General features: G+C 44.9%; 1 protein-coding gene across 1 annotated transcript in view; it reads left to right on the forward strand.

Moving 5' to 3' along the window:
* Positions 1-4,297: 4,297 nt before the first annotated feature.
* Positions 4,298-24,051, forward strand: part of BLK (BLK proto-oncogene, Src family tyrosine kinase) — a 72,933-nt gene continuing 53,179 nt past the window's right edge. The window contains exon 1 of the mRNA XM_044268078.1: positions 4,298-4,343. The gene's annotated coding sequence lies outside the window, so the exon portion shown is untranslated. The remainder of the gene's footprint in view (positions 4,344-24,051) is intronic.

Below are 24,051 nucleotides of genomic sequence, written 5' to 3' on the forward strand. Positions count from 1 at the left end.
TTCACCGAATGAAATTTGAGGAGACACAAACACTTTGAGACGTGAGTGTTACCACTCACGTGAGTGTTACCTGAGTGTTACCACTCAGATGGTAACATTGAATCTTTAAGCAAATGTTATTAGCAAATGTTATTTACTATTGGTGGAGAAATTTCAACTATGTTTTCTTCAAATTATTTTTCTGTGCCTTTTTTTTCCCTCTCCTTTGGGGCTCCTATTATATTTATACTAGAACACTTTACATTGTCTGGCAGGTTTCTAAAACTCTGTTCATTTTTCTTAATTTTTTTTGGTATCTTTTAGATTGGATTACTATTGATTGCTCTATCTTCAGATTCAAACTCTTTCTTCTGTCATCTCAGATCTGCTGTTGAACCTATCTAGTGAATTTTCAATGTTAGTTTTGTAGTTTTCAGCTCTAGAAAATCCATCGATTATTTTTTTTTTAGAATGTCCACTTCTCTGTTGAGATTCTATTTTTGTTGGCTCTTTAATGTAATTTCCTTTCATTTTTTGAGCATATTGTCCTTTAATTCCTTGAACATAACTGTAACATTTGCTTTGAGGTCCGTTGGCTAAATTGAACATCTGGGCCCTTTTGGAATCAGAATCTAGTGACTTTTTTTTATCTGGTCACAGTTTCCTGTTTCTTGGCATGTATGATAATTTTTAGTTGAAAATTAGATATTGTAGTGACTCTAAATTCTGTTATTTTCCTGAAAGTTGTTGATTTTTGTTTTGTTTTATTTTACTAACTTATCTATACCTCGATTGTTTTCCTCTATGGTGTGCAGCACCTAATATCACTGTGCAGTTTTTATCTCTTAGTCTTCTACTTTGTTTTTTACTCTGGCTTTCCAAGGGTATCCCCTGGTTCTGCATTGTTTAATAGTCAGGCAGTTATTTGAATGTAAGTTATGCTCAGACACTTTGAAAAAGCAAACCTTCCACCTTGTGCTGCCTCAACTTTATGTGGTTGGAGGAACAAATTCAAATCTACAGTTAGCACTTAGATTTCCCTTAGTTTTCACTTTCTGCTTCTCTCTCTTCGTTCTTCCCAACTCATGCATATTATATAAGTCAGTAAAAGAGGTACGGAGTGTTTATTAGCTCAGCCCTTTCATGACTCTCTTACTTTCAGGATCTCCCCCATTATCTTTCTGGGTGATTTTCTGCCTACTCTGAAGAGAGGCTATAACCTCAAGCAAGTAAAGCTGCAGATTTTCACTTCCTATCTAGAACTGATTCCATGACCTTTAACCCATAAAACTGCAAATTTTCATCTCCCCATCACAGACATAGCTGTCACCACTAGCTGGTAAGCCAACTGGTTTTCACTAACTAACAGCTCTCAAACCAAGCCCACTCTTCATTCCCATTGGAAAAGCTGTGATTCTCACCACTCAGGCTAAGGGATGGGAGGATGGAGTTGAACCTGTAAGCAAGAAGGCCACAAAATCATGGTCATTCTAATGCAGTAGCAGTTTTTCAATATTAAACATCTCTTCATTTGTTGTTTGGCTTTGGTCATTTTCTAGTGCCCTGAAATGGTTGGTTTTGACATCTTTGTCTAGTTTTTTGCTTGTTTTCTTCAAAGGGTGATTGCTTCTCACACCATCACTCCTCCAGTGAATTTTCAACTAGATTTCTTTAATGTTTCTTCTACTCAAATATTTTACTGCCCTTGGTTTTGATTTTGATCAGAAATGTACTGGTATCAAGAGGTTGGCTCAACCAACATGGAAGGAGAGCTCCAAATTTTGCATAAGTCACCTCAAAAGTGCAAAAATAAATGGGAGAGCCAATGAGGCTGAACATTAAACTGGGGTTTCAGAGTCCAATCTCCGTGTAGCCGTAAGAGCCCTCTCTAAGGTTAACAAACGTGTCTAAAAAGGATACTCCTAGCCTCAACTTACACATTTCACAGCTTCCTATCTTCTCCCTTGGGTCCTGCCCCCGTCTCCTCTCTGCCTTTCTCATGGATTCTGTGACTCTGTGAGGGTGAACATGGCTGAAATTAACTTTCACTTCTGCTCAGACAAGTGAAACCCAAGAGCAAGGTCATTTCCTCGTTCTTTTCTGAGTGGCTGCTAGAATCCATTTTTGTTTTTTTCCGACCCCTGTCTATTGGACATAGATAGAAAGGTGACACTTTTTTTCCAGACCACACAAAGGCTAGCTTACCCTCCCTTTCCTGCAGACATTCACCTCCCCTTGAGCTCCAATTTTGAACAGATGAGCCAGAGTCAGAGGAAAATAGATTTTCTCCTTAGGAAGGTAGATTTCCTGCTCCCCACTACACTTTTAATATGCTCAGGTGCAAACATATAATTTGTCCAAAAGTCAATTATTTAGTCATTTATTTAATTAGACATAATGGTACATAACTCAGGCAGCAGCATTTTGGATGCTTGTTCAGTAAAAGATTCAACCTAAGTATCTGCCTCTAAGAGTTTGAAAGATTCTTAGTCACAAACCATGTTCAAAGCCATCTGCTTGGTAACTTCTTCTAATAATCCCTGATGTTCCTATTGCTTCTGCCCCTGTTCTAATACTGTGCCTTGTTGGGATTCTATGGCCCCATTTCCCACCCCGCATTATTATGTCTATCTACCAGACATCCTTTCCAGTCTCCCTAGGCTGACTCCTTCAAGGGAAGATCATGCTTATTTATACCTCAACCCCAAACCTCTGGCATGTGCTTAACACACAGCAAACGTTCACAAAGGTTTGTTGTGTTAATTGAATTGAAATAACAAAGCTAAATAATCTTATCTCAAGTCAGCAAGTCTTTAGATCAAGAGTTTAAGGAGTTTGGGATTCTTTCAAGTTGTATTTAATGCTTAGATCCGACTCTCAGGTGTCAGGAGATGAATATAATAATAAATTAATAAGAGCTATGATTCACTGAGCACAACTCATTCGGGACACTGTTCCAGGCTCTTCACTACCAAGGATAGAAGAAGACAAAGCAGTGTTAAGGATTAGGTTTGGGACTTAGATTAGACATATTCACATCAGCTACAAGTTATGTAGAGTTTATTATGTACTAAACACTGTAATACAAATTTTTATGCATTAATCCATTTACTGTGCAAAAAACTTTTGGGGAAATCAGGTAGGTTGTTTTCAAAGAGCCGTGGAACCCCAAAACTCCGTGTTGCTGCTGCTGTTGCTATGAACATCTGCAAAAAGCTCTTTCTTACCCAAAACTCACAGCAAATTACTCTCTTAGTCCTAAAATCCATGAGGAAACTGAGATTCTGGACTGTGGTTCCAGGCCAGGAGTGGAAGCAAGCCTGTCTGAACTCCATGTCTGCCAATGTTCCAGACATAAAGGCAGGAGAGGAGCAAGTCCATGGGCTCCCTTTGGTCCCTTGATCAGAAAACAAGTGACCAGAGGCTTACCATGTCTGGCTGGACCAGCAGTTCTCCTAAGGTTGTCTCAGCAATCTTCTTGGTCCTGTTGTTTCCTCAGCTGGTGTAGTACGGGACAGCACCTCACCACTCCAGATGATAGGGTCCTTTCCAATCACTTCTATCATTCTCTGCACCCCTGAGTTTTCAGAGCCAATTGCAGTGGAACAAGGGAAGAGGCTCTGTGATCAAAATCAATGACTGGTTAGACTGTTATTTAAAAAAAAAAAATGAGAATTAGCATTTGTTGAGAGGCAATTCTGTGCCCGTCACACCCATTCTGTCATTTGTGCCCATGGTATCTCTGGGCTAGGTATTATCGGCACTATTTGGAAGACAAGACAAAACCGACAACTGCCCAGGCTCACACAGATGGCACAAGACAGCAGAGACCAACCTCTTTCTTGTCTTGCAGATAAATGCTGCAAGGCAGAGAGAAATACCTTGTAGAGTTAGCTTGGAGATTTACTAACTCTGCCAAGTCTGGTGCGGGAAAGCACCACCCATGTCATTAAACCAAACCCCCATGAGAAAACTTTCTAGTAGCAGAGGGTCATTGGAACCAGTGTGGCCCAGGGCCTGAGAAAGACCAGCTGCTTGTGGTCCTTCCTCCCAGGCTTTTCTGGGTCAGCGGTGCCCACTGGACCCAGTGAGGCCACAGACGCCTTCAGAGTGTTCCAAGGGAGGGGCGGGGCTCCTTGGGGGAAGCTGGTGAAGCTCTGACCACAGACCGGGGAGCCCGCCACCTCTGCTGGTGCTTGCCACCAGCAGGAAGCCACGAGCTATGGGAGCTGATTGAGATAATCATGATGGGCTTTTTCTTTGGGATTGTATCAGGAGTTGCTTGTTATCACTAGAAGGCTGCGGCATCACGAGGGGGCTGGGATTGAAAAAGCTATGGTGACAAGCTACTGAGCCTTACCAAGGTAAGACTACATCTTTGTTTTGTTGTTTTTGATTTATAAAAGCTCATCCATCCAGGGAGATCTTGTTTCTTGGGCTTTCTAAGCTGGAAAAGCCAGTGAATGTGCCATAGAGGAAAGACAGGAGAAGACTGTGGGGTAGGAAAGGGGGTGGGCACATGCATACAGGCCGTGGGGCTCCTGACAAGTTATTCAGCATCTCTATGAACAAGGGTAATGGTACCTAAGAGGCAGATGTGGCAGAGGCTAGCAGGGATGTATGGGGAGTGTCTGCCTCAAGGCAAATGATTTCCATGGTTTTCCATTTTTCAGACATCAGGGGTAGCATGATAGAATAGGTTTAATGATTACTTTTTGGGCTAAGCGATCAGTTTCTGAGAAGAAATGAACAGTTGACAACACATTTTGGGAGGGCTTTTAGAATTCTAGGGTTTTGACAACTGTTCCAGTCATTTGCTAATTGGCCACTGCTTTCACCATCAACTGTCCACACAATCAAAGGACTATAAAATGGTTATCATCGTGCTGCCACAGTTAGAGAGAAAAATTGTGCATGATATATGTAGATACTTCTCCTTCCTGGATGGAGTTTGATTCCCCTCACCTTTGGTGCTGAAGAGAGTTAGAATAAAATATGGAAATGGAAAAACAGTAACTCCATAATGGAGAATGCTGGCAGACACCACCTGAATCAGGTGAATCAACGTTAACGTCTCAAGGGATAAATCGTGTTGTATTATATAACTTTGGTTATGGTGCAAAGAGAAAGTACTTCCCCTCTGTGCTGTTCTTCCCCCAAACCCTTAGCCCTGATCTCATAATGAAAAAACATCAAACAAACCCAAAGTGAGGGAAAATCTACAGAATACTTGACCTTTGCCATTGTCAAGCTTATGGAAAAGGAGGAAATATGGAGAGACTGTTACACGTCAGAGGAGAGTAAGGAGACATGACAACTAAATTCAAAACTCACATCTGGGATTGGAGTGGGTCCTAGGGGGAAAAGTTATTAATGAAAAAATAGATAAAATCTAAATAAAGTCTGGAGTTTAATATCATTGTGTCAAAGTGGGTTTCCTCGTTCTGGCAAATGTACCATGGTTAAGTAAGATGGTAATATTAGGGGGAACTGAGTGCAGGGTATATATGAAGTCTCCAGGCTATCTTTGTAACTTTGTAATTATTCCAAAATAAAAAGCTAAAAAAGATTATACTCATCCTGCCTCAGAGCAGATGTGGTCAAAAGGTGAGCCTGCTTTGGGAAAACTGGAATCCATGACGTGGTGGTTCCTGCCCTCTCTCTGAACTTTCTGGAACACAACAGGACTTTTGCATTTTTTACCATTGTCTCCCCCAACCCCCACCTTAGTCCTAGAAAGTTCTATATTTCTCTCTCTCTCTTTTTAAAAAGATTTTATTTATTTATTAAAGAGAGAGAGAGCACACAGAGGGAGAGGAAGAAGCAGACTCCCCACTGAGCAGAGAGCCCAATGCAGGGTTCAATCCTGGGACCCTAAGATCATGACGTGAGCCGAAAGCAGAGGCCTAGCCAGCTGAGCCACTCAGGTGCCCTTATATTTCTCTCTCTTTGTGGCATTTCTCATCATTCATGTATTCTTTTATTCAGAACAGTTTTTGAGCCCTTACTGCATGTCAGGGGCTTTAGGGCCAAGTGCTCCCTGCTCTGTCTGCCCAGCAGTGCTCACTGTGCTGGTTCAGGCTCACAGTCCTCTAAGTACACCCAAACCTGACCTCCTCCTTGGTGATGAAGCAGAAGGCCAGAACGGAGGCAAGTGAGGGCCCTGACCCTGTGTGGAATACCAGGATGGAATCTGCCATCCTCTGGGCCCAGTCATCCCCACAGAACCTGTGGCCAGCCAAGAAGCTGTGAGCCCAGCTGGGAACGAATTCCTTGGGAGCCCGCTGTGCCACCCTCAAGTCTGCAGCAGCCCAACAGAGCCACCAGAGGCCAGCATCCTTGCTTTTAAGGGTCACGTGTGTGGGGAGGTAGCAGGGGAGCCAGAGCAACCCCACCCCCGCAACACATCCCTTACCCACCCCCACCCACCCAATAGTCCCAGCAGAGCAGGTGTGCTCTGGTTCACGGGTGATGTCCCAGCCAGATTAGAGAAAGAAGAAAGAATCACGAAGCTGTAGGAAGACAGCACGTAGATGAAAATCACAACAGTTAGATGAAGATCAGAAGAGAGAGCAGTGATTACCACTGGGTCTCGGGTCCTTTTCCTGTCACAGTTCCTGTTCCTCCACTACCAGCCCATCTGCTTTGTCTAAGTTAGCCCTGTGCTGCTCCGGAAAGGTCCAGACCATGCTCCTACTGTTCCCTCATCCTGGGACCCCCTCCCTACCTTCTCATCAAGGCAAGCCCCTCCTGTCCTAACTCTTGGGACCAAAGCCACTGCCTTCTCTTCGTTCCCAGTGCCCAAATCCATCCCTGTGTCCCCGTGAACTTCCAACAGATGCTGAGGGTTCCTTGTTTGCAGGAATTCTGGATCTGTGCTCCCTCAGAATAGGGAGGTGGGCCTCTGACATCCTCCCCTGGGTCCCAGAGCACAGGAAAGTATCTGGAGCAGGGTGGATGCCCTGTGAAATGGTTCTTGAGGGAAACAACAAGGGCAAGTTCTGGAGTGCCAGCCAAAATTAAGACAGGAGGAAGAAAGCTTGAAGGCAGAAATGCACATAAGACTTAACGACCACCCTTAGGTGCAGTGACCACCCTTAGGCACAGTGACCACCCTTAGGTGCAGTGACCACTCTTAGGCACAGTGACCACCCTTAGGTGCAGTGACCACCCTTAGGTGCAGTGACCACCCTTAGGCACAGTGAGCTTTGGTGCCATCACCACACCTAGGGTTTTAATGGGGGCCCTTGTGGAAGAAGGTGGTTGTCACTAGGTCTCTGGTGTGTTCCACAAGCTGCAAGGTGCAGTACCGTCCGGAGGAAGACGATGGGCCTTGGGGCCAGCCAGTTTTTCTCTAGGACCTGGTTCTGCCACTTCCAGCTAGATGAGCATGAGCAAAGGACCCAAGTCTCTGTAAGTTGGGAGCAGGTACACTCTGCTTTAAGCCCAGATATGAGAACTAGATAGAGCAGGATGATTAGAGCAAAGAAGAGGCTCTGCATTGGTCCCTGCTGACCCTGCAGGACCTCGGCTCCCCTCAGGCCACTGTGGGCTTTCTCACCAGAGGGCTGATGCTCAAAACCATGTCATATAAAGAGGTTCTCTTGGGCGCCTTGTCCTTACCTCTTTCTGCGGGCTTCTTCACATACCTTGGTATCTGAACTGCTAGGTTAGGACCAGGGTGAGGCGAGCGAGTCACCTGGGGTACAGAGTTTAAGAAAGTCCTCAGTCTCAGGGTTGCTCGGGCTCAGGAAATGTTTGTGCAGGTTTCTGTAGTGTCTAAAATGATGCGAAGTGGTCTGTGCTTAATGGATGAAGTCAGGAGTTCAGACCTCCAAGACTGCAGACCCTTGATGAGTTTCATAGGGTCTAAGAGCTCTCTGAACTTGTCTGCAAGGTTTTACGCACATGTACACTCCCACACCATGCCCGCCTGGCTTCTATCACATTCCCAAAAGGATCCACCAACTCCAAATATTTGGAATCACCATGTCCAATATTTAGTAATAATAATTTAATTTTAGCTCTCAGCGTGTTGTGGATCCCAGGAATTAGAAAAAACGTGGTCATAGGGGTACAACAAGGCAGCTACGGCTGAAAGGTTCTCTAGGATAGAGGTTGGAGGGCCTGTGGACCAGAGCACTTCAGTTCAAGGTGTTGCTCTGCAGCTTTCTGACTGTGATTTGGGCAAGTCACCAAGTGTCCTTGTGAAAAACAGTAGTTCATCCTCAGTCCATACTGGCATAACTCAGGTAGGTTAATTTTACCCTGGAGTCTTACTTCTTCATTAGTTAGTAACAGTTGAAACTGAAAAGTATACAATATTTCCATCTAGATTCTATCCAGTTCTCCATGTGAGGATCACCAGAAGAGTCCCTATAGCTTGCAAAGAGCACTTTGCACGTTGTAACTTTTTAAATTAGTTTTTATGTACAATATTTATTTTGACGTTTCAGAAGAGAGACCATGGTTTTGTTATGTTTCTCAAAGAGGAAATGCATTTAATATGACTGAGAAATGAATCCAGATATTTTGGGTGTGCCCCCTCCCCTTCCTTCCCCACCATCAAGCTAGTCAGTCCAAGATGCATGGGGTGTTCAAGGGATTGCATTCCAGAATCAGGCTTGGGCACACTTTCCTGGTGAAGCCATGTCATCCTAGGCTTGAGCCAAAGGTTGCTGTAAGAAGTAAGGTAGGGAACTGTGTCATTGTTACTGTGATGCCACTAAGACCGCTGTTCACCATTTCTCTCAGGACCACCCTAAGAGTTGCAGGAGAATTTCTGTCAGCCTCCAGACTTGGGAAATCCATGCTTCTCTGGAGCAATGGATATCCTAAAGACACTTTTTCCTCCAACAAATGATTACCCATTCTGTGCTTTGGACTACAGGACACTTAGAGCCTAATTTGCATCTAACCACTAGCAATTGGGTAGCCCCATCTCATGGTCTGTATTTCTTTGTAACCAACTTTACCCTCAAATTTGTTTCTCTACCCTAATTTACCCTTTGGTCTTGATTTATTCATCTCTTTTTCTCTCCTGTTGTTTTATGTTTGCTTTCATAAGTGGCTTCAAATCTTTTTGGAAGCCCCAGAAAATGAATAAATAAAGAAAATCAGAATAGCATTTTTGAAAGAGCTTGGTGCCTGGTGTGGGTGCTCAGTAAGAATTAGTTCCCTTTCTGTGTACAAAACAGAAACCAGTTCTTTCTTTGTTTTGCCAAAGGGGTCAACCTATGGTGAAATGCTCAGCTGTGAATCTATTATATGTGCATAAACAGCTTGTTACACTACCTATTTTTAGATGTTCCACCTTGAACTGTAGCAAAGATTATACATAGTTATTTCATGTTAAGTTTTCCTTTTATTCCTTACTATACAGCCATCAAAACAAAAACAAAAACGAAATCTTACCATTTGCAAGGACATGGATGGAACTAGAGTGTATTATGCTGAGCAGAAGAAGCCAATCAGAGAAAGACAATTATCACATGATCTCTCTGATATGAGGAATTTGAGAGGCAGGGTGGGGAAAAAATGGAACAAGATGGGATCAGGAGGGAGACAAACCATAAGAGACTGTTAATCTCTGGAAACAAACTGAGAGGGTGGGTGGGGAGGGATAGGGTGGCTGGATTATGGACATTGGGGAGGGTATGTGCTACGGCGAGTGCTGTGAATTGTGTAAATCTGATGATTTACAGACCTGTACTCCTGGGGCAAATAATACATTATACGTTAAAAAATATATATTCCCTTTATTCCTAAGCAAAGTTGTCTAAGGTCTGTAAAATACTTTGTACAAATTTGTTTGTACCTTTCAGAGGGAACCTAGAAGGTATAAATAAACATCTACAAAAATACTGTTTCTGTTAATAATTTATAATCAATAAGTTAGTAAAAGTAATAAAAGTTATGTAATTAAAAAAAACAATTCCTTTTATTCCTGCCATTTCTATAGTACAATCAGATTTTTTCAAAGAAATTTATTTATTTATTTATTTACTTACTTACTTACTTACTTATAGAACATGTGCTCACGTTGAGGAGGCACATGAGTTGGAAGGGTTGGAGTGGGAAGGGGCAAAGGGGGAGGGAGAGAGATTCTTTTTTTTTTTTTTTTTTTTTTTTTTTTTAGCAGTGAAGACTAAAGTTTTATTAGGGCAGGAGCTCTGAGGTTTTTGCATCTAACAATAAAAGTGTCATGTAGCTAAAATCATTCATTCTTTTATTCTTTTATTCATTCAACTAAATGTTCTTTACTATCTTTCAGATATGAGCATAGACCTTAACCAAAATTTAAATGACTAATGTGATGCTATTTACCAAATTTCAAAGTCTTTTAAATTTTTTTTTTAATTTTTTTCCAATTTATTTATTTTCAGAAAAACAGTATTCATTATTTTTTCACCACACCCAGTGCTCCATGCAAGCTGTGCCCTCTATAATACCCACCACCTGGTACCCCAAAGGGAGAGAGATTCTTAAGGAACCTCCATGCGCAGCATGAGGCTGACGCGGGGTTTGACCTCAAGACCCAGAGATCACGATCTGAGTTGAAATCAAGAGTCAGGCATTAAAGCCACTGAGCCACCCAGGTGCCCCCAAAGAAAATTGTTTTTTTTTTTAAAGACTGCATTTGGAGATGGGATTAAAAGTGATAATCCATTTCATGATTTTGTTTGGGTGGCTCTATGGGAAAGACTCAGATCTCTTTTCCCTATGCATTCACGTGGAAAGGAATCATTTCCATGTTGTGGTATCTGTCTGTCTGATGGGTTCCCTGGCATCTGTCAGTGCAGTGTTGGGTAGGGGAGATGAGGGAGATTAGGTTAAGATAGGTATCTTATACACTGAGAGCAGTGGTATTCTGGTAATGCTGGTAAACGTTCAACAACCAGCTTTCCGGGAAACAAATATACACACATATACACATGTAAGTTAATTATAAACTGTACTGGTATAAAGAATATGTAACACATAATTCACAAATAATAACAAAATATGCAATATTCTTTATTATGGATACCATAGAGACATCGATTCACCATAGAGTGCTTTTGCTGACTTTCGCCAAATTCTTGTGTCCATGGTCAAGCTGTAGTTCCAGTTGACACACAAGTAGAGGGGTGGCATGGATGTTCTTGATAGTTTCATTTATGTTAAGAAGACCAAAGTGACAGAGACATATCAGCCACACATGCTGGGCATAGGTAGCAACGTCACTGGCTTCTTTGCTAAACTGGATAATAGTTTTTAATTACTCAAAAAAATTTTCTCAATTTTTTGTGCTGTTAACGGCTATGAACAGGACACATTTTAAAGTTGAACCTACATTATGGGCATTTTTTCTGTCACCGTATTAAGTCCAGAAAATCAACAACAGCAACAACAAAAACAAATCAGCCCCAGGTTTAAAGCTCCTGCCTATTCCTGTGGTGTAAACACTCCTAGAGAGCCAACTTCAAGCTGCTCACATGACCTGGCCACACAAGGGGCTGGGAAGAGACACCCAATAGTCACACAGTCAGACAGCATTTCCATCCCACAGATGTGACTGATGTAAACAACCTCAAGAGCAGAGATAATAGTGAAATGTAGTGAAATAACCAGGGAATGGTGACATTTGAGTGTTTATTACCTTCATTTCTAGAATAATTCACTTAATTATATTTTATATAATTTACCATTTTATGTAATTTTAATTTTGTATGGTTTAACCTTGAATTGTGATGTGCTTAGCAAATGGATCACAAAATTCCCCCAAATTTAGCAGTTGATTCCCACAAACCTATACAAGTTGGCCCCAGCACAATGCTGATGAGAAGCTGACTATATCAGTTTCGAAACACAGATCAGCATCCTGTCTGCATCTGGCTTTGCAAAGCAGTGACAAGTGGAGAAGAGCCTGCCTCCTGGGATTTCCTGAGTCTTGAGCCTTTCAAAGTAGGTCTAGATACCCAGGGAATCCTGCTGTGTGCTTGGTGGCAGGAGGGGTGTGCATGGTGCTGGATAGAGAGGTTTTCCCTACAAGGGTCATGTCCCTGCACCAGTTCTGGCTGCTGGTGATCTAACTTTTGGAGACCATAGACCCCTGCTGAGTTTCCTGGAGCTTATGAGCTTCTTAAACTTGCATGCAAGCGGGGCATCTGGGTGGCTCTGTTGTTTAAGCCTCTGCCTTCGGCTCAGGTCAGGATCCCAGGGTCCTGGGATTGGGCTCCACATAGGCTCCCTGCTTAGCAGGGAATCTGCTTCTCCCTCTGCTGCTCTCTCTGCTTGTGCTCACATGTGCTCTCCAGCAAATAAAATCTTAAAACAAAGAACAAAAAACTTGCATGCAAGCTTTTGTGGAGGACATGAGCAACCCTCTGCAAAGATCATTTCTGCAAAGATCTTTCATCAGATTTCATCAATTCAGGAGGGGTTGGGACTGCTGGCACGAAAAAAGATTGACTTCTCGTGAGCTGCCAAGGGGTGAATGCAGCTTTCCCATGTCATGAGAACATGGGTCAACATGGGATGGTCTTTCTGCTCCAAGAATGACTCCTGGGAAGACTTCACCACCAGTGCCAGCTAGATGTACAAAGCAGAGGTATTTCTTCAAGTGGATCAGGGCTCAGTGAAGTACAGAGGGCTCGTTGTTGGCAATTGTCAGAGGCTGAGATTGGTAGGATAACACCTGTTTCCAACTGTCTTGACAACCAGGCCTGGTGGCTCTATCACAGGTGTGGGGGAGGTAAAGTGGGGTGTCCCTTGTACCTTGATTTCTGCCAGAGCCTTATCTTAGCTGAAGCTGCTTGCCTCCTGGGCTGTCAGAGAAAAGAGCCATTTCTTACTCTGTCTTCTTGGTCAAATAAATCTTCCCAGGTTCCTTTGCTCCACCCTGTCAAACAAGTCAAGTGGACTCTGAGAACCAGCAAATGGGAAGTGAAAATAATACCCCAGAGGGACTCCTGGCTCAGACATCACAGGGGACAGGCCCTGTGACTGATGTCTTCCTCCAAGCTAGAACCCTGGCCTCTAGAAAGATCTCATTGACTTGTATGATAGTTTCCTCGCAGAAAGGTCACACTTCTTTGTGGCATAGGAGAAGGGTTTAAAAGCTTCCTGCAGGAGGCCCCTCAGTGAGGAATACCGAGGCACACAGTGAGGGCAATGCCACCTTCACTTCACTTCTGCCAAATGACACTGTAACATTCATACAGGTGGGTTTGGAACCTTCTGCTTTCAAATCACCTTCCTCTAATGGCTGCTTGCATATAAAGCCACTATTAGGATGTGCCCTCCACCCTCCTCCTGGTTCCTTCCCCTCCTCCAATTCATTTGTGTGTTGTCAAACCTGTCATGTAGAAACAGACTACATGTAAGCAAACCCATGCCTCCGTGTTTGGTCCTTCTTTTCCTGTTGATTGGAAAGCCCCTTGACAACTGAATGAAGTAAAGGCCTGAGCGGAGTGGGGAAGAACCACGGGCCCTTGGGAGCTGGTTTTGCTCATATATGCTATTGTCATAAGCTTTTGATAGTTAAGATTGTCTTTGAATTTCCATGGTTATATGCTTTTAACTCCTTGCAGGTGGGAGTGGCTGCTAGCTGGTCTCCACCAAACACGTGCCCAAAACTCTCCAGTGTGGTGGTTTGCTGTTGGAGGTCAGCCCGAGTGACTGAGGGTGTCCTGCATCTCCCAACTCTGTGAGATTCAGCCTGAGAAGGGAGTGTTTGTGGTTTTAGCCTTGGATATCCTAGAGCTCTCTGGCATGTGGAGTTCGGGGGAAGCCATCCATTTTGGATCCTATTTTAAGGATTTTATAACTAGAGAGGCAAAAAGAAAATCTCTTAAGGGAAGGAGATATAGGTTGTGTTCTCTGTCTGTCTCTCATATACACAGACACACAGACTCACAGGTCCATGCACACACATGAACACAGACACACACAGACTCACACACACAAGCACGGATATATGCAGGCACACACACAGAGACAACACACCCGCATACCTATCATCAACAACAGAACATCACAAAACCCACCATCACAAATGCTGTTGCAACAAAGTGAAGGAATAAATCTGCCCCATAAAGAGATTCCCAGGTTTTATCCATGTGGTAGAAATCCAGCTGCTAAAGCACCATCTTCCCTAAAGTTCTTCTCATTTGTTCTTGTCATTGAACAGAGTTTTCTGCTATCAGATGGCAAACGATGTCTGTCTTCTAGTCTAAGCAGGTCCTGAGAAGGGAGGGAACATCCCCTTCCTACTCCCCTCGCCTCAGGGCTCAGACTGGTGTGTTGGTGGCCAGCAGGTTGACAGGACCACAGGGTTGGGAGACGTCCGGGTGTCACAAGAGGGGCCATGGAGCAGTAGAGGAAAGAGATGAAGGAGACTCCAGGTCTGCCTAAAATCCTCAGGATCCCTGTCTGGTCTTTCACCGCCCTGCTAAGGGTGACTAAGTCCCCTGGCATCTCTAGGAGGAGGCTCTGTTCCCCGCAGAAAAAACTAAAACATGGCCAAAGTGGGAGTCCTAACAAAGGCCAGACGGTGAGCGAGAACACACACCAGTTTCCCTGTGTGAGGGCAATGCTGTGGTAACATTTGTCCCCTCCTTTCTCAGATTTGTCCCCAGATCTCCACTGCTTTAGTTCAGGCCCTTCTTGCCTTTTGACTGGATGACTGCCGTATCATTAGAGCTCCTGCTTCTGCCTACAGTGACCCACATTGCAGTCTTTCCTCTCTGTTGCTGGCAAGATGTGTCTGAAGCTCAAATGTGGCCCTACCTCCCCCAGGGTAAAAATCTTCATTGACTCTTCATTGAACAAAGCCTAGGCCTCAAGGGACCAGACATGTGGTCTACCATCCCAGTTTCCCTCTTGTCATCCCTCTTCAGATGCATGGGGCCCAGTAGTCCTGTCCCAAACAACTCCCTGTTGCCCATCACACCTCAGAGCTTGTGCTGAGCCCTCTTCTCTGTTTCAAATGCCCATCTGCCTGAGGAGAGCTCCTAGGCATCCTTAAAGTTCCAATCTCAAGGTCTCAGCCTTTGCGAGTCTTCCTATGTCCCACGCACCCTGACCCAGGCACCAACAAGCATGGCTCACCACTTCTGCCACTGGGCCCAGCAGGGGGTTAGCATAGCAACAGCCTCAAGCTTCATGCTAGGTGAACACGGCTCTTGCCTTTGTTCTCTGGGTGCACCATCAGGTTGTATCCCCGATTCCCAGTAGCACACCCAGAGGGCAGAATCCCTTTTCTGTGGTCACACAGATAAGCAGCGACCCACCTAACCCTCAGGCCAGACCTCCTATCTCCTCACTCTGCCTGGCCACACTATGGGGTGTCTCTCTAAGGCATCTGTGAAACAACCTTGAAGCTCTCCCATGACCTTTTTGCAAACCTAAGGGGTAGACAACACATAGCTAAATTTGTCCCTTGGCTTTATTCTCTTTTACCTTCCCAGAGTCACACACAGAAATATGCATTTGGCTCATTTATCATTCATTTAAAAAAAGAGAGAGAATTGCTGTTTGTGAGAACAAAGAGGCTAAGGAGAAATCTTTGAAATTGTTGACAGGGACATCAGCTTCACAGAAGGTAGAAGAGTGGGTTGAGCGAGTTTATTATGAAGGTGGTCCTATTCCTGTGGAAGAACATCCAGAGGGCTCAAGGAAGTTATGACAGAGTAGATCTGTGTGGTGTGAATATGCATTTTGGTCCACACTTGGTGTACAAAAATAGAATATCTAATCTGAGCATCTTGATTTCTGCTGGGTATTGGGAAATAACCCCAGTGACCTCAGCAGTCTCCTCCTTTCTCCAGGGTTGGGCCATAGTTCTGGGGTGGGGCTCATGGGGCTTAATTCTTTGGGGGAGCCCATCTGGTCTTCATCAGAAATTCACACCAGCCACTGCCAGGATGTCTCATGCCAGCCTCTGACCCAGGTCTAGCCTTCTTCCAGGATTTCTGAGCCACATCATGGGTTGGGGGAATCATGACACCACTTCTGTGCCACTCTGGACTGAGGGACTCTCGTTGAGATGCCCTGAGCTCCTGTCTGCCCAGATTGGCTCACCGCATTTCTCTCAATCTGAGCCAAGAGAATTCTCTTATTTCTACTTTATCTCCCTGTGGCGATGGCTTCAACATGGGTGAGGAAAAAATATTAAGTGAATAAAAGAAGAAAAAAATCCATTCTTATCTCAAAAAACACGTGTATGAAACCATGGCTAAGCAACACTGGACTTGTTGTTTTGATTTTTTTTTTTTTTTTTTTTTTTGGCCAACATAGAATATATTTCTAAACGGTGTCTACAGACTTGGGGAGCTGTGAGAGCTCCCGTTGATCAGGAAAAACAAAGGGGAAAGGAACTGAGGCAGGCGAAAGAAGGGAGGACAGCTTGCCAACCAGTTCTAGCTGTGGGAAGAATGGACACAGGAACTTAGAGAGAAGGAAGCAGAGAGCCCTGCTTCCTACCTGTGGCGGACCACCCCACCCCCGGGAATGATCCTAGATCCTTTGAGTGTGGCCTAGATCACCAGGAGGATGTTGAGATGCAAGTGGGTGCTGATGGATCCTGCAGACGTGGGGCCTGTCACTGCCTCTGAGGAGGGCAGATTGCCCTGGTTGGAGGGGAAGACAGCACCTACGTCTCAGAGGAAGGGAAATCAATGTTCTTTAAAGACACTTTTAAAGGACAGAAGCCTGGTTGGTGACTCCAGTAGAAATAAAAGATCCAGGTCAGGGGGCCAGCCAGTACTTAGAATCCAGAAAGATCCAATCAGGGAATTCCAGGAGACAGACTTGAGAGTTTGGGGAGGGGATACAAGGGTTCATGTGAAGACAAAGCTGAAAGGGTGCCAAAGCTCAACCAGATGACTTTAGTAAGACAGGACGGTGACCTCAAATTAGCACTGGAGGAGAAGCCTGAGATCAAGAGGGGGAAGGAATCAGGAGAGATGAGAAGAGAATGGCTGGCCAAGAGAGCCAGCCTGTACCAATCTAGTTCTGTCCCCGAGACTGCATTTCTATAACTGGGTGCTTGTCTCGCCATCTTGGCTGGGGGACTTCTCTCTCTGGGCTTCAGGTTCTGACTCTGCCAATTGAGGGGTTAGGCTAAGTGGGCTCTGAGCCTTCCTTCAAGTCAACCCTTTGCTTGTCTACTTGGCACATTATGCATATCAGTTAGATGTGGTACATATCACGCATGCGGTACGTGAGTGCTAAGAGGTGTGTCAGGTGCCTTCCGCCACGATCCCAATTCCCACAAAAAGCCCTGTGATATCATCAGGAACTCACAACGGCCCTGGGGGGGCTAGAAGGCCAGAGCCCAGATGCAGACTCAGGTCTGTGGGACTCCAAAACCAGGGCTTTTAGCTCCTCATTATTTGGTTTGTCAGCTGCCCGCTGTGAACAGAGCCCTGAGCCAGGCCTACAGTAAGGATAGGAGAAGCTTGGCACCCAGGTCAAGGCAAAGGCTAAATGCACGCTGTGAAATTGCAGCTTGCAGAACCACACAGGGCAGCTGAGCAGAAACGGACAGCGGAGGGTGGAGGAATGCAAGGTGGCACTCACTCAGCCTCCGAGAAACCCCCACCTGAGGCGGCAGCTAGCACCAGCTCGCCTGAAGAAATGGCCCTCCGGACAATGCCTGTCTTGTCCTGCAGGCCAGGTCAGCACCTGCCAGCTTGGCTTTTCTTATCTGGGTAGCATCACCCTTCATCACCCCTTGTCTACTCAGTAGCTCAAACCTTCTTGACACTGCCGTTCATTTCTCTGTTGCTCTGACATCCATCCACCCTTGGGGATCCATCGTCTCCTGAAATATCCCCAGCCCCATGGTCTCCCCGCCCTGGAACTGTCAGTTGCCCATCGTTACTTATTGTGACATGCCCTACTCAGCCAGACGCATGCTAGGCACCGAGGACACAACGTGAGAGTTGCTGAAGTCAAGCATGTGCCACCATCCTCCCCACACTCATCTGTCTGTGACGGGGCTGTTCCTGAGGTCCTGCCATGAGCTTTGGGGCCATCCGATGAGGGAGCCACTCATTGATCCAGAGGCCGGAAGAGCCACAATGGAGGAGCTTCAGGAAGAAGCTGGTTTCACCAGGCCCAAGAGATCAGGCCCCCGCGGAGGGTTTGAGAAGGAAACGCTGGATGTGCAGTGCTGCGGCTAGTGGGCAAAGGATGGAGGGCGGAGGGTGGAGGGCTGGGGAGGGAGGCAGGTTGCTGTGGGAGGGTTGCTGCGCCTACTGCTCGCGTACCCCAGCCGTACCCCCAGCCGCAGGCATCTCTGGGACAGGGAGGCAGCTAGGCGCTTAGCCTGGGAGAAGGGAGCCGGAGCACAAGCTGCTTTTCCTTGGGAGGCTCGGTCCTAATGAGCAGTGTGCTGACCGTGACCTTTAAGATCCACTGGCCTCCTGATGGCTGGAGCTGCTGCCCTCCCTCCAGCAAGCTGCACTGCGGGAAACTTTTTCTTTCTGCCTGTCTTTCTTCCTTCCTTTCTTTCTTCTTCTCCTCCTCCTCCTTTTTCTTCTCTCTCTCTCTTTTTTAAAAGATTTTATTTATTTATTTATTTATTTGAGAGAGCAAGAGCACAAGCAGGAAGGGAGTAAAAGGACAGAGGGAGAGGGAGAAACAGACTCCCCACTGAGCAGGGAGCCTGATGCAGGGCTGGATCCCAGGACGCTAGGATTATGACCAGAACCAAAGGCAGACACTTAACCAACTGAGCCACCCAGGCATCCCCAGAAAGCTTTACTGTAATTGTCTCTTCATGACTGTTGTGAGAGCAGCCAACCTCCCAGCACCCGCGGGAAACCCATGGTAACCCTCCTGTCTGTTTCCAGCACCAGCAAGCGTCAGACAAGTCATTTACCTCTGACTCTCTGGGTCAGCCCGCCTGTGCATGGCACATGGGAACACCACAGGCTCACCTGGATTTAGACACGAATGGCCTCAGGCTGCTTGCATGAACCTGTCTCCTCACTGGCTAGACTCGGATGCTGACCTAAACAGTAAAGGGTCCGCCATGGTGATGGAGGGTAGGGACAATGAATGTGTTCCCACTGCTCTCAGTGGCAGGCTTGCTTTTGGGGGTCGGGGGAAGTCTGGGGTAACTCTGACCCGGTCTGCCCACCCTGTCTGCCTTCTCAGCCTACTCAGGCAGGAAGCCCCGGAAGGAGCCACTGTTTGGAGGCAGGATAGGGCTGCAGCCAAGTGGAAGAACAGGCTGATTTTGTACAGATTTATTATTTATCTCCTTACTTGACAACTGTAAACATTATATAATACCCCCCAAATTTGAAAGCAGATACAAACCATCAATAAATCTACTAACCTCACATTTTTTCCCCAAGACCTACTTATCTTGTTCATATGGTACAGCTTTTAATGGCTAGAATTATAAGGGGTTCCACTTTTCTTCCTTCCTTCCTTTTTTTCATCATAACATAAGCTTTCACGATGGTCATTTTTGTGGCTGTATAACGTTTCATTGTGTTAACTCTGCTTCACCATTTCTCCTGGACATTTGGTTGGCCGCTGCTGCTGCTGCTGCTGCTGCTTCTTCTTTTACATTATAGAGGGCTATGATTAAAAACAAAATAACATGTAGTTTGCAAAGCTATGCTGAGCCCCATGACGCAGCTGAAGGCTATTCTTTCCTAATCTCTCCAAGAAATGCCAATTATCCAGGGAGCCAAATTGCTCATTTTGAGGGTGGAGTCGGGTGGACTTTGAACTGCGTTTTCCGTCCTGGCGATAGTGGCCTGAGCACTTCATCCTCTCCCATCCAGCTTCTTGTGGTCGGCAATCATGTTTGCCAGCGAGGGCGACCCATGTGGTCTTTGGCTAGAGAACAGGCTTTCCTCTCTGTGAAATGAAACGACTCATGAAGAAACAAAACCAGAGCGCCTGGTTGGCTCAGTTGCTTAAACGTTGGACTCTTGATTTCGACTCAGGTCATGATCTCAGTGTTGTGAAGCGATCCTCCTGTAGGGCTCTGTGCTCAGTGGGGAGTCTGCTTCTCCCTCTGTCCTCCCCCCCCCATATCTCCTCATTCTCTCTCTCCCTCTCAAATAAATAAATCTTAAAAAAAAAAAATGAAGAAGCAAAACCCAAGAGTTTGGTCTCATCTGTCCCAAAGGTCTTAATCAGAGGTCTGTTAATTGCTGTGGGGTTTTTTAGGGGAAAGGGCACATGTTTGTATGAAAGTGTATTTTCTGGGGAAAAGCTATACTTTCACCAGGTTCTCAAAGAAGGCTGTGACTCCAAAACTGTTTTAAAAGACAACTGATCTCTCTCTCTCTTTCTCCCCGCCCCCCCCCAACATACTCCCCACAGCTCCTTTTGGAAGAGTGGGATTAAAATGAAAGGATCCTAAAGATCTGTGTCTTTAAACAGAGGTCTAGTCATGGGACAGAAAACATATTATTCCCATTTTAAGGATGAGAAAACTGAGGCTCCAAAATTCTTCTAAGAGCATACACCTAGCATGTGAGGAGCCTTGGATTTGAACCCATGTCTGTTTCACCAGCAAGTCTGTATATGCGTACCCATTATGCTAAAGTGCCTTATGGTTAGGAGAATTGTTTCTATTTTTATTACTTTAACCAAAGCTAATTGCTAATGTGTTAGTGAGAGATTCTGCTGTGATTGTGGCCAACCATGGTGCTTAGCTAAAAGAAATATTTTGGCTTTAAAAAAAAAAACAAACAAAACAACCTTGCATTTTTCTCCAGAAGTCGGGCTGATACAGAAATATTTGTAGTTGGTTAATTGTTCTTTCCTGCTACAAGCATTAACCACAGGAGGTGAACTGTGTTGATCAAACTGCAATGTTCTCACTCAAGGCTTAAGGAGCCGAAGAAACTGAAATTCAAGAGACCAGATCTGTCCGTTCAATCCAACATACAGGGTGGGAGATTTCGGCTTGTGATTCCCTGAATATCATAGGCCCTTTCAAAAAGATGTTTTTATTAACAACAAACTATTGGACACAGTAAGTGACTTTGGTTTTCTTTCTCTTAGTATTCCTGTGCCAAATCTCCTTAAGCTCCAGGGCTAGCTGGAGGCAAAGAAGGTGGGGCATGATTTAATTTCACTCTCCTGGCTTCCTCTGGAAATCTCTGCTAAGTTAGCCACTTCTTATTACTGAAAATTGGCAGCCCTTAAAGGGGAAAGACTTCTTCAGTGATACTGTAATAGCATTGCATGGTGACAGATGGAAGCTAGACTTGTCATGAGCCCAGAACTCATAGACTTGTCAGATCACTGTGTTGTACACCTGAAACTAATGTAACGCTGTATGTCAACTATACTTCTATTTAAAAAAACAAAAAAAAAGAGGTGAGGGGGAGACTTCCTGAAATATGGGAAATAATTATGCAGTCAAAGAAAGGAAATTATAATTTAATTTGGGCATCTTAGATGTAATACAACATTAAACATTAGATCAGCATGCTTTCTTGGTCCCAAAGTGTTGGTTAATGATCAATAATCAGCATTTAGAATAACAATGGCTTTGGTATAAATGACACTTTCCTACCGTTGTCCCTGGTGAATTAAACTGTTTACTCTCTTCACGGGTGCAGGATGGATAAAAAGGCATTTTCTGATGTTTGGGTTTCTCTAATTAATTCACTCCCATTCAAAATAAGAAAGATTTATTGCATATCTCATATGTTCCAAATGCTGAGAATGGTCCTGAAGATACAAAGATTAAAAACAAACAAACAAACAAACAAAAGCCCTCCCTTCCCTTGAGGCACTCACATGGGGTCTGATTTAGAAAACGGGCATTAAACTTAGGGCCAGATATACTGTGCTTGGTGCTGTAGGGAGCACTGTGGGCACAGGGGACAGGTGATGGGACAGAGTGCCAGGAAAGCCTGGTGATGCCTCGAGTAAGTCTTAAATGAAGACTCGGCCTTCAATCAGACCCAGGGAACGACATGCATGAAAGTCATGCTGGGTGTTCTTCAGCTCTTTCCCAGAACCTACTATCATTTCTTGACATGTTCTAGTCAAGATTATCAGCATGAAATCCTCATTCTCAACACTGCGCTGAGATCAAGCTGCCGACACGTCCGTTATCAGACTATCTTCAGACAGTCTGAAGACCGATGGTTCTGAACTTTTAGGCTTTGTAACTGTGGTCTCAACAGACATTTTTCCATGGTACTTTATAGTTTACAAATTACTTAATAATTTCATTTGATCCTTTAAGGCAAGTGGGGAACCCTAGTCCTAGCCCCATTGTACAGATAAAGTGATCTCTGAGGCCAGGAGAGATTTAAAAATCTCTTCCCAGGGGTGCCTGGTTGGCTTGGTTAAGTGCCCTACTCTTGATGTCGTGATCTCGGGGCTGTGAGATTGAACCTCACATGGGGCTGTGCTGGGTATGGAGCCTGCTTAAGATTCTCTCTCTCTCTCTGTCCTTCCCCCTCCCCTTACACAAGCTGTCTCTCTAAAATTTAAAAAAAAAAAAAAAATCTTGTCCCAAATCACACAGACTTCTAAATAAATAAATATTATGGTTTCTTGATGGTTTGGAGTCACTACTATTCTTGTGCCATGTAATAATAATAATAACAACAACTGACATTTATTTAACACTTACTGTGTGGTAAGGTATTATTCTAAGTACTTTGCATATTTCATCTTAATATAAAGTCATTCAGGAACTTCCCTGCATAAAAGCATTTTTGGCCTTTGCCTCATCTTACAGATGAATTCAGATGATTCACTTAACAAAGTTTTCTGGGCAACATAACATGATTGCCTTTCTAAAAACTTACTTATTCAAGGAAGACAAGTAAGGTTCTTTCAAAATTTTTTGGCCCACGATAAGAGTATTTCTTTTCATGTTTTATCACAATCTACCTCATCCTTTCCTTCCATATCCACTGCCTGGATTGGGTCCTGATGTCCATACCCTGGGCCTGGCTGAGGCTGCTGATCATTGAGTGGTTGTTTCAGGAACCAGGACTCTGAATCTTAGAGTGAGTATTAAGAAGTTGGGAGGTGAAGCTGCCCAAGGCAGGGGAAAGAGCCAGAGGGCAGCTGAAAAAAGACCCTGTGATTCCTGGATCATGATCAGGGCAGCGGGAGTTGAGAGTGAGAGAGAAACCAGAGAAACATTTCCTGTGGGATCTGTGAGTCACCACCTTGGGCTCCATTGGGCAGTGAGAATGCAGGGGCTGGACCATCTCTGTATTCCATCCTCGTTTTGGGGAGCCGTCAGCAAAGCCTGGGTTCCCCCCAGATCCCTCTGTTCCTCTGCACCTCCAGAAATCTTCAGTGGAATTACAGCCCACTGATGGGTTGAGGGCCATGTGGTAATCATATTTATTTATTTGTTTGTTTGTTTGTTTTGGCGATCATCCTTCTAAAGCCCTCATCTCACGGATGAGGAGGTGGAGGCAAAGAGGTGAGGTGACTGACTGGCTGGAGACTGCACCATGGGTTACTAAATGGGGTACTGAGTGACCCAGAGACTCCCTGAAGGCACGGTGGGATGTTAAAGTGCCTTCTGAATACTCAGAAAGAGGTAGGACATGCTTGCAACAGGTTGGGAACATTTGTTAAATTCCATGTTATTTAAATTTGGTCAGTTGGCAGACCATGTATCTTTTTTTTTTTTTAAAGATTTTATTTATTTATTTGACAGAGAGAGATCACAAGTAGGCAGAGAGGCAGGCAGAGAGAGAGAGAGGAGGAAGCAGGCTCCCTGCTGAGCAGAGAGCCCGATGCGGGACTCGATCCCAGGACCCTGAGATCATGACCTGAGCCGAAGGTAGCGGCTTAACCCACTGAGCCACCCAGGCGCCCCCATGTATCTTATATTGTATGTGGAGGCTGTGTGTTAGCAAAACTTGGGGTAACCAGCACAGTCCACCAGCCAGCCAGGCTGGGTCTCAGAGTTTACCAAAATGGAAAAGCCTATGCCTCCCAGAGTATTTAACTCATTGGTGTTTTCTGAGGGAAATATTTAGGAGGTGGCCATAGCAGAGGAATGAAAGCAGATAAGCCCAGTTTGTAGCCCTGCTGAACTCCACACCTGGCTCAGGGATCGCA

Source organism: Neovison vison, chromosome 11 (assembly GCF_020171115.1).
Source record: "Neovison vison isolate M4711 chromosome 11, ASM_NN_V1, whole genome shotgun sequence".
In the NCBI taxonomy this organism is placed as follows: Eukaryota; Metazoa; Chordata; class Mammalia; order Carnivora; family Mustelidae; genus Neogale; species Neogale vison.